A 15111-nucleotide genomic window follows, 5' to 3' on the forward strand; every position below is an offset into this window, starting at 1 on the left:
GAAAAAAACTTTCACATGTATCAGCAATTACATATAGAGTATCATGATTTTTGCAGGTTTGTATTTTTTATTTTTTATTTTTTTTAAAGATTTATTTATTTATTCATTCAGAGAGAGCGAGAGAGAGGCAGAGGGAGAAGCAGGCCCCATGCAGGAAGCCCGATGCGGGACTCGATCCCAGGTCTCCAGGATCACACCCCAGGCTGCAGGCGGCACTAAACCGCTGTGCCACCAGGTTTGTATTTAAGAGGAAATTGAAAATTCTGTTGTATTACTACTGATCATATTCTTTTATATAAAACCTTTGTACATCTCTAAATTTCTCAAATTTTTATCCTGAAAAGCTGAAACTACTATACCTTTTGAGCTGCCTGAAAGTAACACTTGGACTAATTCTGGTGGTAGCAACCAATGTACAGAAAACACATTAAAGAAAACAAACTCTACTCGGGAAATAGTCTGATATCTCATATATAAGTGTGATCAGTGGCAAGGAAAAAAATAACCTGTGACATCAGCAACCATGCTCAATCTTGTCTCAATAAAACCAGAAAATTGAGGATGAACATCCAAAATGATCCTTTACTCCCTGGAAAATGGCCAAGAGATAAGCTGAGGGAGGTCTTTCTCTACTTGCAGCCAGTCTGATCTTTTTTGAAGACAAATCTTATGTCTTTCATTTGCTAAAAATTTCCTACTGCTCTTAGGATAAGACAAAATTTGTAACACAAACTGCAAGACCTTGTATCATTTAGCCTTGAGAAGCCACATGTGGGTATACAAAATAATTAAATATTGTTTAAATAATTAATTAAAATGTAAAATAAAACAACAACAAAAGATATTAATACAAATTTGAGCTTGGAGGAAAAGAGAGTAAAATTCCTAAGAAACAAAACCAGGAGCTGAAAAACAAAACAATAAATACAATGTTTTGGATCTAGGGAATTATCATACAAAAAATAAATTCAAACAACAAGGCATTTGGGTTCTGATATCCATGTTGGGACAGAAGAAAAGACCTTTGATGCTTAAGTGTGTAGTAATTGAAACTCATAGATTTATATTAAACCAGTCTGTTTTCTCAGTGAAAGAGAGACTAGAAAAATACTGTTCAATAGTTCATGTATATGACAAGGAACTTTATCTTTGCTCAGAGTTTAAGGTTAGCAAAGAAAATATATAAGAACCATATGGGAATTTGGAGTCAGAATTTAATCTATTTGATGAAAGACTCGCCATGCCAAAAAAATATGTAAAAATTGTTCCCAGTCTGGTTTCCCTACATCTGATATCTGGCAGAAACAAACCTAAAACTGTTCTGTGTCAACCCTCCCACTAACAGGACCCAAGAACTGTCACAGAAAAACCATAATCCATTGAAGATGAATTCATGATCAATAATTACAGAACACATGCAAAAATGATCAAGCATAAGTAAGAGTCAGAAGATACAACAAAAGGATTTGTATCTCAAGCACTTAAGATAATATGATACTCATCAACAGATCATAAAATAATTATATTTAAGATAATTTAAATGACAATAGGAAGTAGAAACTACAGAGATATAGAGGACACTATAAGAAGAAATAAACACTTGAAACTGAATCAGATGTAGTGGGTAAGAAAGGGAAATATAGTCACTGAAACATAAACCTAAATGGATGGACTAAACAACACACTAGACACTGCTGAAGAGATCGTTAATAAACTGGAAGATAGACTGGAGGAAAGTATCCAATTATAGCATAAAGGTATAAAGGGCGAGAAGAGTGAAGGAAAGTTACAAGATATGGAAGGTAAAATGTGAAGATCCAGTATATATCTAAAAGAAGTTTCAAAAGGAGAATACAAATAAAATGGGGAGAGGCAAAGAAATTATGGTTGAGGAGTTTTCAAAATTGATGAAGACATGAATCCTAAAATCAGAGCAAGCCTTAAAAAAATAAATAAGAGGAAACTCACATCTTGACCTGTTTTGTTGATAAGCTCAGAACACCAAATGCAAAGAAAATCTTAAAATCAACCAAAAAGAAAGGACAATTACCTCTAAAAATAGACAAACGGTAAGGAGAGGCCTCAAGTGATATCTTCAAAATAATAAATTGTTTTTCAAGAGAAGGAGAAAAATACATATTTTTAGAATTTCGAAGACTGAATTTAAAAAATATTCTCAGAGAAAGAACTTCTCAACAACATACTTTGAGGAGGAAATTATACTCCAAAGAAATGAGTGTTGGCAAGAAAGCACTAGGAAGCAACGAAATTAGTAAGCATGTGAGTAATTAAAAAATAAATGGAAATAAATTCTGACAAAAATAGCATTTATGTTTAAAGGGGCTATTCAGAGTTTAATAGTTGTAAGTCCTGATTCTCTCTTAAGACAAAAGATTTAGGCAACAATTAATTGTAGACTGTTATGTCAAATATACATGATAAAATTTCATGTTAATAATTAAAAGACTTGATATAGAATCTGTCAATTTGCACCAATATCAGGGAAAAGAGGGGAATAAGATAACTCAATCCAATAGAAGTCAGGAAAAGAAAAACAGAAGCTAAGTTAAAGCATTTCAAAATTGAAATCAGTGTAATATATTTTGAAGTTATTTTAGTCTTATTAAAGTGAATTATATCCATCTAAACCAAGAATTACAATAAATGTAAATTAATTTAGTATATCCATGTGTGTATATGTAATCCACAGAGATTAGAGGAATCATAGTTATGTTAAAAAAAAAAAAAAGAGAAGGTGCTACAAAAAAATAGCAGACAATGAAAGACTTGGGAATTTTAAACAGGTGATTGTTGAAATAAAAATTCAGTGAATAATGTGATTAGAAAGAACAGCTCTCACGTCCAAGCTAGTAACCAAGGCATAAAATTAAAGAAATTTCCCATAATGTAGAGTTATTTGTAGACCTACCATATACCACAGAATACATACTTTGTTCCTATTTTGTGCCAGGCACTGCTCTAAGAACTTGACATTACCAAATAATCCAATAAAATACTATTACCCCCACTTTATAGATGGTAAAACTGAAGCACAGAACAATTAAATAATAGACATTATAATTTTTAACTCAAAAAATTTCTCTTGAGTTAAAGTAGTTGTATATTTTGATTAAAAGAGCCTACCACATACAAGCATAATAAATGGATAAAATGTCTATGCCTATAAATAGTTCTGAAAATAAAGAGAAAAACCAAGAACGCTTCCAGAGTGGAAAATCTGGTATCTTACAATGAAATGAATATCAGATTTCTCTTTAGCCTCGGTGAGTGCTAGAACACTATGAAATAATTTCTTCTCCACATTTTGAAAGGATATTGGTTGAAATTATCAGTTATCAAAGACCTAAAGAAAGATATAAAGAAATTTTGAGAATATGCAAAGCAAATGAAAAGAAAATTCCATGCACTTGTGTGAAAAAGTTGTGAGTACCTACCACAGAAAACATAAAAACAAAAAGGATGACTGAGATAGAAGAAGGAATGGCAGCAAGAAGAAAATGATTTTTTTAAAAAAGAATTCTATTGGACTGTGAGATTGAATCATTCCTCTTAAATATTAGAGGATTGGTTATATAAAAATTGCATTCCTTTTTTACATGTCCATGAACATCAGTTATTCCTCCCATGTTTAATATTTATTATCATAATGTAAATGCACTTTTTTGAAGATCTTATTTATTTATTCTTGAGACACATACAGAGAGAGAGAGAGAAAGAGAGAAAGAGAGGCAGAGACACAGGCAGAGGAAGAAGCAGGCTCCACGCAGGGAGCCTGATGTGGGACTCGATCCCAGGTCTCCAGGGTCACACCCTGGGCCGAAGGCAGGCGCTAAACCGCTGAGCCACCCAGACTGCCCTGTAAATGCACTTCAGATACACTTATGGTACCATACTGGAAAAAAAAAATCTGTGAATAAGTGGGTCTGCACAGTTCAAACCCATATTATTCAAGGTTCAACTGTATATGGGAGAAAGTAAGTATAGACAATGTCCCTCATGAACATAGATGCACAATATCTAAACACAATTGTACAAATCTAATTCGACAATTCATAAAATGGATAATACATCATGACCAGGTATGATTCATCTCAGGAACACTATATTTATATTTACATTTACACTTAAATATGTATATATTTAAGGAATAAATTTGCAAATAAATTACAAAGTGAAATGAGCAGTGCTTTTTAATGTTTTCTATTATCTTTTTTTTTTAAAGTTTATGTACATAGTTCTTTGCACAATCCTGCAAATCCCTGAGCACTTTTGAAACAGAGGGAGAAAAATATCATAAGCATTAAAAGGTGTCACTGAGGCTAATGTAACATGAGTCTCGGCTCTGGAAGAGTTCGCCCTGAGTTAGTCTAGCTGAGCCAATTAAGCACCTGGCGGTGCCTTGAGTTAGTCTAGCTGAGCCAATTAAGCACCTGGCGGTGCAGGCTCTGCGAGCACCAGGGCTCTCAACAAGCCACCCTGATGCTTCAGAGACACCTCCCATGCCACTGCGGGTTCTGAATGCTGGGGACCAGAGGAAGGCAGATACATGGTGATTAGAAGAAACAAAGAAGAGGCAGGTATTACTGGAAACTTGAGAAGAGCTTTAACAGAAGTGCTAAAGATGATGTTTTTAATGCTTAATTTACTTTTATTTTCAGAATTGCTCCTAGAATTGTAAATCATTCTCCTTTATTTTTAGTACAAAAGATTTTTTAAAAACTATCTTTATGGCACTCCTGGGTTAATGGGCCTCCCACTTTACCTTTTATTCTGTTAGATACCAACGAAAATGTCAGATATTTCTTTATAGTCATTCTAGAATAAAATAATAAATGGTTAAGTTAGTTTCTGAAGTAAAATCATACATTGCTTTTAAAGTTTAGTTTCCACAAACTGCTTAAAATTCCAACTAAAATTGTATTATACCTTTCGGTGAAAAATAGATGGTTGGATTAATTTTTATAAAAGTAACTAAAAATTTAAATAATCCATATACTCAAAAATCTTTGTTCTTTCAGAAGCATCTTTAAAATTTATTTTTATAATCACCTTGAGCTTACCCCTTTCTGAAGGTCTTGCATAGCCTACAGGCAAATGGAAGAAAATTTTGATGGGTGGGGCAAAAAGACTCTTACCTGCCAAAGCCTAGAGGAAGAGAACAGTGGTTCCATAAAGCAACTGGCTTTCCAGACAAATGTGATTGGTCTTTATATTGTAGCTCTTTTGTGTGAACTTTTTAATTAGCTGTTTACAGCACAGTGTTAACGACACAGTGTGAGCATTTATTGAGCAAGACAGAGGTATAAAGAGAGAAGATCCATGACCATAAATTGCACCCAAACTCCATTCAACTATCTTATAAACCAACATTCCTGCTTATAAAGACAACCAGGTAGCAAGATACAAATGGCCCAGGGCAAACCATCACTATGATCAGAAAAACACTCAGAGTACCAACCCCCTGACTGAGTCTGCAGCATTGCCACATTAGAAAAGAGCCCCCTTTATGAAAATCGATATTATCTCCTTAATAACTTGTAATACCCCATTGTACACATTCCCCTTATGTTTTAATGGCAATACATCACCATAATAATTATTATTTTATTAAAAATACTTAAATAGGGGATCCCTGGGTGGCTCAGCAGTTTAGCGCCTGCCTTCAGCCCAGGGCATGATCCTGGAGTCCCGGGATCGAGTCCCACATCCTGCATGGAGCCTGCTTCTCCTTCTGCCTGTGTCTCTGCCTCTCTCTCTCTCTCTCTCTCTCTCTCTCTCTCTGTGTCATGAATAAATAAATAAAATATTTAAAAATAAATAAAATAAAAATAAAAATACTTAAATATATTTATCAGCACCCTATATTCTGCTCTCAGAAGAGAAAAATGTGTTTTTCAAATATTCCTAGGCTTTGTTAATTTTGAGCCTTCCAAAAATATTATTTTATTTTAATTCCCTCTGCTAATCCTGACATTCAATGTGTACTTTTAATCAGAAGCACATCTATTTTTTTAAAGACATATTTATTTATTTGAGAGAGAATAAAGAGAGCAGGGGAAGGGGGAGAGGGAGAGGGAGAGAGAATCCTCAAGCAGATTCCCCATTGAGTGCTGAGCCTGGCACAGGGCTTGAACTTACAACTCTGAGATCATGACCTGAGACAAAATCAAGAGGTGGCCACCCAACCAACTGAGCCACCCAGGCGCCCCAGCATAAGATATCTCATTGGTAGATAACGTTTGATGCATTTATCTATCACACTGAGACCACAGGCAAGCCTTAGGATCATGCACTCGATATGTTCAAACATAGATTTAACACTAGGCTAGACTTTTATTTGTTCTATTTATTTTAGTAAACACATAGAAATTATGTTTGGTTATGGTTAATTCAGATTTTTCTATATTCGTGTCATAGGCCAGATCCTCTGAGAAGCAAGATAAAGAAATCAAAAGGGCAAGAGTTGTATCAGATGAAATGCCTGGTGAGAGAAAATGGAAGGAGCGAAAAGAACTCAAGACTGCGACACAAGTCTGACCCCAGGTGAGGAAATGCAGAGGGAAAGAAGGAGGAAAGGCTGAATGGAAGGAAGCATCCTAGATTGCCATGCAATCTAATGGAAGTTTGAAAATGGTTGGAAGTCTTGAGCCAAAGTAGACCATCAGAGGCGCCCTCATGTTTTCAGTAACAGGCCTGCCTTAATATCTCTGTCACCTTCTGTCACTGGCTGGAGAAGTGCAAACATGGCCGTGGGTCTCAGAGGGCAGTGCCTGGGGCCCTTGGCCAATTACAATCCCCATAGTTGGAGATCAGCAAGGCTCATCTTCAAGGCTGCCACAATGGTCTGCTGTTCAACTTTTGGAAAATATTTTTCCAAAGTTGTGAGATGCATAATTTTGACAAAATCAAATCACTACAACCACCTTTCAAAGTGACATCTTCTGATTAGAAGAAAACATGTGGTGTCAGGTTTTAAAAATCTCACAAAGATTCTAATAGGGGCCACTGTTAATGTATTAGTGTTACACAGATCAATTATGGTACCTGATGCTACCATAATGACATGTTTCACTTCAAATATTTCTCATGGCGATTTTAAAGAAAACTGTCTTGATTTAAAACAAAATGGTGGAGATCTAGAAATTTAAGATATTTTTGGAGATAGTTTTATAAAGCAGATAAGAAGATAAGCGATGCAATGGAACCAAAATGATATACCCTTTACTTTAAAATACAGTATTTTAATCGGTCACCTTTCTGATTTTATTTGCTTTTCCAGAAGACCTGTGAATCTTGGGGTATCTAAAAGAAAGATAAACTTCCACATAAACTTGCCACAGAAATTTGTGACATCCCTAGAAAACACCATCCCAAGGAAAGAATTAACGGTATTAAAACATCTCACCCAACCCTGCACTGATGACTAATCTTTTTTTAGAATTTTATGGTTTTCAGCAGGTAGAGAATAAAATAAAATAATAAAATAATAAACCTTTTCTGTAAGTCTTCCGCGTGGAACAAAATAAAGCTTGCTAAGGCAGCCCGGGTGGTTCAGTGGTTTAGCACCTGCCTTCAGCCCAGGGCATGATCCTGCAGACCTGGGATCAAGTCCCATGTCGGGCTCCCTTCATGGAGCCTGCTTCTCCCTCTGCCTGTGTCTGTGCCTCTCTGTGTGTGTGTCTCTCATGAATAAATAAATAAAATCTTTAATAAATAAATAAATAAATAAATAAATAAATAAATAAATAAATAAATAATAAAGTTTGCCATATGTCCCCTATGCATTTAATAATGCACACCTACCAGTTTAGGTTCACCAGTGATTTTTATCATTGGTTCTATTGTAATCATTCTTAGGTTGTTATTTCTGCCTCCAAAAATGTCCTTGTTTTTTTCAAAATTATAAACATCAGGTGATTTGTCATGTTCTTTAAAAATGAAATTGAGGCAGAATTAGCTCCAGGGAGCCCAGGCCGCCAAGGCAGGAGCTTCTGGGGGGAGCCTGGCCCTGCTGGGGGGCAGGGGGATTGCAGGCGAGTGAATGGGGCCGCTCGAGGGTCCAGGAGCTGGTGACTGGGGCAGCTAATAAAATGTGAAGACACCTGGCTATTTCCTGACCAGCCAAAACTAAACAAAACAGAGAGCAAAAGTGAAATTATTCAGTAAACACACACAGGGTATTTTAAGACTTTATTAACATTTTTCTCAATTTGCTATAATAAAATATTTAATAGTGCTTTAATTCCTACATATTTTAATGCATTTGCCCCAGATTTAACGTCTCAAATCTCACTCAAAGCAAGGACTCTTGCCTGCTGTTTTTGTTTTAAAATATTCTATGAAAACATACAAATATTGTGCTTTTGTTCTGCTTCTAGGATTTATCCTAAGGAAATAATCCAAAATGGTAAAAAATAATGCGCTCTCAGATGTTCTTTGAGAATACTTATAATATTGATATATTAAGGGAAATGACAACATTAGAGAAATGTATGATTATGATATATCTACTCAATATAATATGAGGCAAACTTTTAAAATTTTGTTTTAAAATTATAAGGAAACATGAACAAGGATAATGGTATCTTATATTAAATGATATAAGTTATATATAACACATAAGTAGCCCTATTTTTTTAAAAATCCTAAAAATACTATCAGAAACAAATAGCACTAGGATTGCATTTATATTGTTGAGCTCTATGTTACTTAATATTTAGTTGCCCATATTTGGTACCATCACGACGTTGCTTTTCAGAATGGAGGAATGATTAATTTATATCTTCTGGAAAATGAAGAATCGCAATACTTTCCAGTTCATTCTATAAGGCCATCATTGTTCTTGTACCAAAACTTAAGGAAGACATCACAAGAGAAAACAACTAAAGACCAATATCCCTCATGAATGTAGATGTAAAATGTTTAAGTAGAGTACTACAAATCTAGTTCAACAATTTCTAAGAAAAACAATATATCATGATCAAATATGATATATTCCAGGGATTTAAGGTTGGCTTAATATTAAATATCAACCAACATAATTAACCATAATGACAAACTTTAAAAACATTGATTATGATTATCTCAGGAGACATAGAAAAAGCATTTGAAAAAAAGCCTACGTCTGTTCCTTATAAAAACGCTTACCAATCTAGGAACAGAAGATCTCCTCAGTCTGATACTAGGTATCTATAAAACATCTACAGCTAACATCATATTTAATGGTGAAAGGCTGAATGCTTTACTCCGAAGTAAGAAACAACAAAAAAGGACGGCCACATAAAAGATCTTGTTCATTTGTAGTCAGCGGGCAGGCCGGCTGTGGGCTAGCTGGGCTGGCCTCAGATGGGATGGCTCAACTCCACTTCACGGGATTTCCCATCTCCCAGGCCGCTTAAGGGAGGGTCCTAAGAGAATTAGCAGATATGTTTAAGGCCTTATGCCCTAGGATGACACTGGGTCACTAGAACCACATTCTATCAGTGAAGGAAAGGCACAAGGCCAGCCTAGGTTCCAGAAGAGAGGCCTGGATCCATGGAGGGATGGAAAATTAGGGCCATGTTTTGCAGTCAGTCTATCACCTCCCTCTACATCTCTAATTTTACATCCTTCCACAGCAGCACCTACAATAAATCCCTCAAACCTGCCCTTCTGGTGTAAACTCATCCTCTTGTGTCCTCACTTCCCTCCTATCTGGCTTAAATGCAACAACGGTCAATCATTATCATCAGTTCCTTGCATTCACCCTCAACTCCAACTCCTGAGATACAGGCTGGTCTAAATCCCAGCTCGAGTTCAATGCTCCTTTCTCTGGACTTCACTCCTGTGTTCCTGTTGCTGGAGAACGAATGCACAACGACACTGATTTGTCTGTCGTTAAATTCAAGACCATGAAGCTCATTAAGGTCCACGCTCTGCCACCATTCCCTCCTACTTCCCGAGTGCCTTTACTTTGCATCTCCCAGAGATTTAGTTCAGGCCTTCTCTCTCCTCAAACCTCCAACACTAGCTCTCCTACGGTCTCTCTCAGCTGGAGACGTGTTTCCTACTTCAGAGAGACAGTAGGAGCGATGAGAAGAGACCTTTCATCTTTTCATGCCTCATCTGCCACCGATCAGCATCTCTATGTCCTTGTACCACTAGAGATGTAGAGATGTACCACGAGAGATTCGTACCCCCACCTGCTTGGGGAAGCCAAACCATCTATTTGCATCCTAGCTTCCATTCCCTCTTTTTCCTTTCCTGCATCATTCACTTCTCCCTCCCATACTAGGTCACTCCTATCATCAATAAAGATCTTCAGAAACAATTTAAAACATCAAAGCATCCTACTTCCTTTGTCAAAGACTTCACTGTCTCCTGTTCTCTTTATAGAAAATTCCCAAAAGTTTTACCTGGTCTTTCCATTTCCAGGTCTGCCCTTCCATTCTCTTTTACAAGCACCTCCTTAGGGCTCCCATCTTATTTCACCTCCAAGAAACATTTGGCATGGTTGTGATGTCTTTCTTAAAAGTTTCTGTTTACTTGTCTGCCTGTACATCACTCTTGTTTTTTAATACACTCCTCCCTAGACTTCTAGACTTTTGTACTTGTTGTTCCCTCTGCCTGGAATTCCCTCCATCAAATACCAGTATTTACTATTTACCCTACCTCCTTCAAATCTTCGCTCAAATTTAATCTCAGGGAGGCATTCCCTAACTACCTTATTTAAAATCCATATCACGTATGACGCAGTGGCACTCACCATCTCCCTTAACCAAATCATATCATTATTTCCATTCATTCTATGTATTTATTTTTTTTCTGTGTCTACTAAAATGTCAGTCCTATGATAATGGGGATTTTTTTCTATCGTCTTCACTTAGAACAGTGTCTGACATAGAGTGAATATTCATTGAATGAACCTGATGAATTTAAATTATTTCACAACAACTGAGAAGAACAAGTGTTCCACAGGGATCATCATCATGTTCTTAATTTGAAACCTCAATTGTCATCATTCTGACAACACATGCACATCTTAACTCACAAATAGCTTAGTTTAAGACACCACAAAGAAGTTCAGATAAAGATATAAACTTCATATGGTACAGTCCAGGGAGTGGCTCCCAAACTAGATGACCCTGCACTTCCTTTTAGATTTTAGATTTGTTCAATCACAACCTTCAGGAACAGTGCCAGAGAGTCAGAATTTTTTTTAGAAGAGCTCTGGGTAATGCTAATGACTAGCTGGATTTGGGAACTCCCACAGTTTTCTCTTCACCCACATATTTAAAAACTTGGGGAAGCATGTTATTATATTTTTATAACCAAATGCAAATGTTTTCAGCATTGTACATTATACATTAATTATTATTCCATTACTTAAAACAATCACAGCTGTTGTTTTGCCAGACATGTCACTGAATAAGATCACTTTTTGCGCTGTCAGACCTTATGCTATCCGTCCAAATGTGTTGACATTTAACATCACCGAAGGGGAAGATTCTATCTTACTGTGCAGAAAGCATCTCCAGTCTCCTCTCTAGATTTCTCTAAAACACTTACATTGGTGCATTACATTTAGGGTCAGCTCCATTTCCTTTGGTGAGGGAAGTTTGTCCTAAACAGCAGCTAAACTTTGTGATTTGCTTTCATCGTTCTTAAAAGAGGAAAACAAACTCAAAATTATAAAATGTCCTAGTCTACATACACTAATAAAATCAGCACAACTTTTTGCTTTAACCTCACCTTTCTAATCAACGGGGAGAGTTTAGTTGCAGGTCTTCCTATGGTTTCCAAGTCATCCTCTTCATAAAGAATGGATGAGGCTAACCCTGAGTGGGATGGAGAAAACTGGCTTCAGACCCAGGAAAGTGTGTTCATCTTATCATGTGACCACGATGAACGGTCAGACGTCCAATGCCAGTGCTGACACACGGATGGAGGCACTCACATATTCGGGATCTCCAAAGTAGAGCTGCATCCTCCTTTGAATTCGGTACTTATTAAATTGTAGACTCACCAATAAATTGACATACAGTGAATCTACCTTCATCTCCTTCATCTCCTTCCTTTTGGAAACTGTTTACCTGTGAAACTCATAGGAAGTCATGGTCTCAGGAGCAAAACAGATTTAAAAATATAAGAAGAACAAAAATAGCTGACTTTTATTGAGAGCTCACTATGCACCGAGCACCGTCGTCAATGCTTTAAATACGTTACCTCATTGAATCTTATGAGATATGTATTATCTTATTATTGTTGGTGTCTTCACTTTACCGTGGAAGAAACTGAGGCATTGGCAGATGAAATCATTTACCTGACCTCATACAACCCATAAGTGACTGATCCAAGACTCTGCTCCAGACCTGTTTGACTGCAAGGCTATCAATCACTTGGCTAAATCTCCTTGCTCTGATGTAAATTTAATCAAGGACTTTGTAGGTTTCAAAACATTTCTCTTAAAGAGATATTGTCCTAAAAATCGAGAAGAAGACTAATTCTTCTTTATTCAACTTGGGTCCACTTCAAGAGAATTGCCAAGTGTCTGGGAACACAGAGAGGAAAGGGGGCTTTAAAGAAAAAACAGACCACAGCTATAAAGAGTCAGATGGCCAACATCTGGACAGCTTGTAGTCGAGCTGAATTTGCTGCTGTGTGAATTACAAAGGTATGACAAATCTTTTACTCTGTTCTAATTTGGCTCAGCCGGCTTTGCCTTCAGTTTTTTTGGCACAGTTTCCCACATTTGAACTAAAATGCCCTTTCATGAAGCAGTGTATTGCTGAGGATTATCATGCAGACTTTCTGTTTTGTTTTCCACCTCACTTTGTTTATGTGCTGCAGGGGAGGGATCTCATAATGTTTGATGGCCCTTTACATCATATTCTCTACCCTGTGCATAGAATGCTCCTTCTGCATAAACCTTTGCAGTTATACAGGGATTTGGTATTTGAGTCTGGTTCTGCAGGACACCTACAGGAGTCCTCTTTCTGCTTACCTCTTTAGATAGTCATGGGCTGAGGGCCTCTTGGGGAACTTTCTTACAAACATTGCTTCTTAAGCGGTGGCCCCCCTTATGTTCAAATGCATCAGGGAGTTTCTGTGGGCAAATTAAGGTTCAAAGCAGATTGTAAGTCTTGATTAAATCTTTCTATTACTATTATTGGTTTTAATTCCTACATAGGAAACAATTCATGTTATGATGTGCCAGGAAACAGAGTGGCAGCACCGATAATATTGAATCACAGAGGAAGGGCCAGACAATGAACTGAGCACTTTGCATGTATTACAACGTGTCGTTCATGAAACTGTGAGGTGGTCCTACAGATGAGGTGGCTCCGACTCTCCACATCTTATGTAAAAAGTCAGGTATGGAGAGGTAAATGAACTCAGAGCACACGGTCCTGGAGTGGCGCAGATGCAATTAAAACTCCAGTCTGTCTTATTTGAAAGTCATCATTTTTGACCATTTATATTATATGGACAATGGAAGAGATCAATTTGCATTACGCTGGGTCAGGAGTCGGTTAACCCTTTGAGACTCTGGATAAGTGTAATAAGGAAAAACAGGGAGAAAAGTAATAAATAGCCCATTTCTTCCCCTATAAAAAATAATGTTGAGGAAAAGAACACACTTAAGAGACAGGAGACACAGGTTCTAATCCCAACGCTATCGGACAAAATTTCTACTCATGTGAATTAGGGAAATTGCTTCACCTCTCACAGGCCTGGGTGTTCTCATTAAATAAGCTTCAATTCTTCTTTCAACTTAGGACTCTAACTAACTAGATAACTACTGTGAGAGTATTCTATTTATAGATATGTGACCCCAAATTCCTTTTATGCAAACATTAAACTCTCCTCACATGCCCTCTAAGATTCCTTACTTCCTAAATGTATTTCTAACATCATTTCCATGTTTGTGCTTAGAACTCTATTCTGAATGGCACACTCTTGAGTTGCCATCCTTGTTCCATCGTATGCTTGAAATTTTGTCTTAGATGTACTTTGCTTTAAGAGATAGTTTGCAACTTTCCTCCCAAGAGGATACTGTTTTTTGTCTCAATGAAAGACACTTGGGAGCAAAAAGAAATGGCATGTATGGTTTTGTCATCTCTCAAGCATCTAAGAGTTACCCCCTGCAACGAGGTATAATTATTCACCAATCGCCACCCCTGAGTTAACCTACTTCCAGGTTTATAATGACCAGATTGGGTTGCAGAGGTGAGCAGGTGAGAGTTTGGCAGCGGTCTTAACCTTGCTATGGAATTCTAGAAGCCTCCCCAGGGACTTCCAAAATCCTCCTATTCCTAAACTATTTTTTCAGCAAAGTAGAAGAGATCTGGGGGAGACAGCAGGGGGAGAGAAGATGAAAAAGCAAGCAGGAGGCTGATCAAGAAATTGTCAGAAAGGACAGCGACTTCCCCATGCTGAGAAGAAGTAAAAGATAAACCGCTTGAGATGTCCAACTATTGAGGTATGGGGTTATGATAAAAGCAATGAAATCCTTCCCTACAGATAATAGAAAAGTTTAAAGAAGGCGAAGAATCAAGTAGAGAAACAAGGAAATTACAGGCTGTTCTCACTTCCAAAGCTCTTCTAATGTCTTAGCACAAAAATGGATGTGATTGTACAAGCAATGTGGGAGAAAAAGCCCATCTCCAATATTTCAGGAGACTTTATTTTTAATTTAAAAAAACTGCAATGAGAAAAATACTTAAGTAAAATCAACTTACATAAGGATTTTTATTAAAAACAACAAATGACCCTAAATTTCTAACGCCCATTAAATCCTTCTAAAATCTAAATTTTGAATCTTTCTTGAATTCTATGTTCTTAATGCAAATGTTCATCCTCATTTTGTCTGCACTAAAAATCTTTATGATAACCAATGCATAGATGCATTTTTTTCTAGTTGGTTTTAATGTTATGTTTGTAATTATTTAGATCACAAAATGGACATTTGGACTTTAGTTAAAAATTTAATTCCCTATAAAAACAGAAAATTCAGGTCTGATTTCCATTATTTAGATTTAGATGCTAGTCTCGAAAACCATAGTCCACTGTAACTCAGAAAAAGTATCTATCAATAATTCAAGATGCAGG

The 15111-nt window shown here is 36.7% G+C and overlaps 1 long non-coding RNA gene across 8 annotated transcripts in view; it reads left to right on the forward strand.

Moving 5' to 3' along the window:
* The window catches only part of LOC112648280 (uncharacterized), a 52842-nt gene extending 45405 nt beyond the window's left edge, over window positions 1-7437 (forward strand). For all 8 annotated transcript variants that reach the window (XR_003128889.3, XR_007411760.1, XR_007411763.1 and 5 more), the window contains 3 exons: window positions 112-235; window positions 6439-6564; window positions 7301-7437. This is a non-coding gene — a long non-coding RNA (uncharacterized LOC112648280). The remainder of the gene's footprint in view (window positions 1-111; window positions 236-6438; window positions 6565-7300) is intronic.
* The last annotated feature ends 7674 nt before the right edge of the window (window positions 7438-15111 follow it).

Source organism: Canis lupus, chromosome 7, assembly GCF_003254725.2.
Source record: "Canis lupus dingo isolate Sandy chromosome 7, ASM325472v2, whole genome shotgun sequence".
Classification (NCBI taxonomy): Eukaryota; Metazoa; Chordata; class Mammalia; order Carnivora; family Canidae; genus Canis; species Canis lupus.